The following is a 5,238-nucleotide window of genomic DNA, read 5'->3' on the forward strand; positions in this document are numbered from 1 at the left end:
AGAAAAAAAGATGAGAGGGAAATATCCAAAAAAAGAAAAGGAGAAAAGTTTAAGTGGTATATTAATGAAACAATTAGTGAATTTTGATAAGGATGATGATGCATGACATAGATAGAGAAGATAAAAGGAAGTGTTTAATGATACATTTAATAAATATTAATTCTAAACAATAATAATAGAATGTATATAATATGTGCTATTATATAAAGAACTTTGTGAGGGTAGTAAAAAATGAATGATTAGATGGCATGTTCTCATTTCTACTATGAGTAGTGATAACTACACTATAAGATTTATACTACTTTTATACTCACGCAAAAAAAAAAAGTAGGGTCCATGACAATTTCTAAGAAAAGACAACATAATTTCCTTAGTGATATTACAAGTTTGTTAGCGATAGTACAAGAGTAGTGGGGAAATGGTAGTACAATTATTATTTTCCTTCTACTATCTTTTGAAGGGCAAAAAAGAAATTTAATAATAGTCATTTTTCTCTTTCTTTTTATTTGGGGAAATCTAGTACAATTATTATTTTCCTTCTACTATATTTTGGAGGTTAAATAATAAATTTAACAATAGTCATTTTCCTCTTTTTTATTTCTCTTTCTTTTTTTGTTTTCTAGAATATTCCATATCATACAAACATTTCTCTCTTCCTTTTTCTTTCTCTTTATTTTTTTTATTTTCTGAAACATTCCATAACCAAACAATGCAATGAACAGAGGATTGGCCATATAATTATCTATCCATTATATCTAATGTGCTTAAAGGTATACAAATAAAAATTATAAGTTTCTTTCATTGTGAATAATAACATGTGTAGCAAAAATAATAATAAAAAAGAATAACAAAGTAACAAATAGAATTTTTTTAGAAAACTATAAGTTGTGTGCATCAGGCATGTGCATTTATTATGCAATAAAAGAAATAAAACTTGAACAAACGAATATAATAGGTGAACAAAACCTTATTTTCTGTATAGAATAAAGGGATAGCTTCCTTGGGTTTTAAGATCTCACATTGTAATCGCATATATCATGCTCCCTTTAAAAGTACGAGTTCGGAAAAATAAACAAATGTTTAAAATTCAAAATTTACAAAAAACATCCTAAAATTTTTAAATTTATTAGTAAATTGAAAGCATAGGAATTATAAATAGTCTATAAATAATTTACAATCTATAGAAAATGCCTATAAGTTTAAAAAATTATAAAAAGTTCTTAAAATTCATAATTTACAAAAAAAATACCATGAGAATTTCTAACATATAGACACTAAAATGAATATACAAAATTACTAACAACCCCTAGAAAATTAAAATTTTGCAAAAAATATCATACACCTTTTAAAAGTATAGGTTTAGGAAAAAAATTTCATGGTAAATGTTACCCTTAACTTTTTTGAAAAGAACATAAATAATTAAAAATCTATTAAATTTAAAATTTATAAAAAAACACCCTTAAAGTATAGTACATTTTAAATTATCCCTCCAAAGATTAAAAATTTTCAATAATTTTTTTGTAATTCCTTAATTTCAATGTAATGTTTAATAGTTTTGTGTATTTGTAAATTATAAATTTTAGGGTATTTTTTATACTTTTTAAAACATTTGTTGGTGTTTATTTTGTAGTTTTCTAAATTTTCATTATGTTTTCAGTGTAATGCACATATACATTAATTAATGATAATATTGAAGAATAAGTCGTTCTTAAAATTATTAAACCATAGTTAAGTGTGCACATCACTATTCCTCAACAGTATAGTTTATATATGCAAAAATTTTCAGACGATCTATATAGTGGTTAAAAATATTTTGACTTTAATATACTATTTTTTACAAATTGTATTTAATGTGAACACACCATATAATTTTTACTGTGGTCATCATAATTTTAATACGTTTGATTGATTGACTATATACATATATAGACCATATATTACTTTATTTTTTCATATGAGCTAATATTTGGTGCTAAATAATTTAAATTATTATTTTTAAATTTAATATAAAGAGGAGCTCTAATAATATTTATTTCTTTACCTACAACATCATACAATCGCAATTCCTATTTTTTACTAGAGATTTATTCTATAGTTACGCGTATCAAATTAGCAACTAAAATAATAATTATTTATGCTTAAATTAGGATGATTGTAGTTGGTCACTCACTATGAAATTTTTATGAAGATATATACCTTATTTTTTATAGCTATCTGCACTGCCCATGTATATTTTATAAATTAGTTCTTAATTTGACATATTAAATTATTTTTCCTTTGTAAAAATTTCTTTCTTGACTTTTAGACTGTGTAATCACTATATCACCATTCTAGCATAGAAAGGACCTTACTCTAAATAGGCTTCAAGCCAATGTGTGAGTTGCACTGAAGTATATACTATTGCTACTATGTGTATATATTTTAAGAAAATCGTGTCAACACTTTTTAAATAGAAAAAAATATTCTAACCTCTGATATTACAAAAACTAAACATAGCAAATTGAATGATTAGCAAAATTACATCAGAAAAGTGTGAATAATAAGATAAAGATGAAAGGTAATGACATTGCAAATAGTATTACAAATAGCAAACTACAATGTAAAGTTAACCTATTTTGTGAAGCCCAACTACTGGCTATAAGCATCGAGGTTTCCATATATATACTTTATAATTTATTAAAAAGAGTCATATGATCTTATATGATAAAATTGATTTACTATTGAATAGTAATATAGTTGTAATAATATCATTATTATGAAAAATTCTTCATGAATCGATATGTTCTTTACGATATATAAGCTATGCACTCCAAATTCTTGTGTCTTTTATAGATCCAAAAAGTTTGAATACGAGCCTCTAACATGTTTCTCTCACAAACAACAAAATCTACTTAGGATATATGGATATTCTAGATGAGTTATATATCCTATATACAATACAATTGCCCTAGGCAAGTGAGTTATAATAGCATTTTTTATTCACATCATTTGGGGTAAGATTTTATAAGGACCTTGCATCAAAGATTTTTTTTAATATTTAGAGCATAAGGCGAAATATATCATAATCTCCCTGTTCTAATTTCGTAAGAAAATAATTCTTCATACTTTTAGTTTTACTTTTATGATACAGAGAATGAGCTGTAAAATTGAATGAGAATATTATTTTCGATAATATAAATATGAGTGAAACATCAACTAAAAGTTAACGTGAATATGAGCCAAACAACGACTAAAAGTTTAATGGACATATTACAAGTAAATTCATATGCAAAATTCATTTGTGAATTGAATGATCACCCATCTTTTAAAGACTTCAATATACTAATAAATATAGATGTTGTACTATATTAATACGTTTATAACTCACAAATAGTAGATCACGTGGCCATAGTCTGGGTGGAAAGGAAACAATGATAATATTTTATTTGAGAGAGCTTATTGAGTTGATGATCAATATAAAAAAAATCTTTATTTTCTTTTTTTATTTTTACTCTATTTTTATCAATTTAAATAATCATGATATTCAACCACGTGCATTACACGTGCATCTCAACTAGTATATATAAATGCTACAGTAATTCGGTATTTAAATACAGTTTTTGTAAGTGCTACAGTAACATTTTTAAACGCTACAATATCCCACCTGAGGTACAGTAATAAATGCTACATTGATGTTTCTAAATGCTATAGTTTCCGTCTGTACTACAGTAATTTATTATAGCATGAATAGTAAATTTTGGATCCTCCTATCTGTTCTACAGTAATAATACTACAGCAATTTACTATAGCATAAATAGTGAATATTGGATACTCTCTGTTATAGGGTGTCCCATGTTTCTTATAAATATGCTATCCTGAGAATAGACTCAGTCGAGCCGGCTTCATTCCCTAAAGACGACTCGAAAAACGGACTCAGTCGAGCCAAAGATTGCTACTCGGCAATCAGCCAACTCTTCCCCTGAGGGCGACTCAGAACATTATTTCTCAGCCTTATTTTACTATTTATGATCATCATTACGACTCCATGTCACCCGTCGACAAGCCTCGACGGCTGCGGATTCTTCATGTCACTTAAGTGACCTCCCATCACCTCCTGCAGGGTCCCCATACCGCAGAAGTGACTCCACCCCCCCCGCCGACAAGCCTCGACGGCTGCTGATTCCCCATGTCACCGAAGTGACCTCCCATCACTCACCAGTCGACACGTATCGGGCAGAGGGTGACTCAGCCTCCAACTCATCACTCGTCATCATCATAAACATCATTCTCACTAAAATGTCGATTCGACCCTTGGCGTCCTCTATAAATACATACGGTATTCATCCTGAAAGGAGGTTGGATTTTTCTTACTACCTAAAAACTCCTTAGACACATATTAGAACACATCGTTCTTTCTTCACCTCACCCAAGTCCACCAACTGACTTGACCGTCGGAGGTACCACAGGGGAACAAGCCCCATACTCCCGCGATTCTTGTATGTGCAGGTGATCCGCCCACCCCGAGCTCTGAGAACCAGGCATAAAGTCGAAGAAGGAAAGCGGCACCCTCGTCCTCGACAGTTCAACCTGCTCGAACGATCCAGCAACTCTGCGACTTTCACTGACCGTGTGCTTCACGGACATCAACAGTCCCATTATTATAGAGAATATATATATATATAATATATATATATATATATATATATATATATATATATATATATATATATATATATATAGTATATATTATATAAAGTAATTTTTGTCTCTTGCACGTACACATATGCACGTGCCAACGGTGTTGGTAATACAGCAAGAAAGACAAAAAACAGTTGTCCCTTGTTCATCATGCGACTATTGGCGCTATTTGAGTATATAGTAATAGATTCTCATTTGATTTATGTTGTCTTTATTGTTTGCAATGGTTTTATATATTGTTTGCATGGATTTTTAATTCACAATGTGATACATGTAATCCTTCTTTCATCGTTATGTAACTTTCTACAGAGTGTTTTTTTCGCATGGGGTTCTCTTGTGGCTCACAGTAAAATCATACTATTACAAGAAAATTCAGATATCAAAAAAAAATCACTTTATTTGTTCCAAAAAATATTAATTAAAATAAGATTCTAATACCAAATAAAATCTTTATTTTGTCTAGGATTATGTTAGATTGCCGCCCATTTATCCCTGCAAATAAATGGGATTTTTTTTATTTGGGTTTGATGTCTCGATTTTGATCCTGGTCTGGCTTTAGGG

The sequence above is a fragment of the Asparagus officinalis genome, chromosome 1 (assembly GCF_001876935.1).
Source record: "Asparagus officinalis chromosome 1, Aspof.V1, whole genome shotgun sequence".
Lineage (NCBI taxonomy): Eukaryota > Viridiplantae > Streptophyta > Magnoliopsida > Asparagales > Asparagaceae > Asparagus > Asparagus officinalis.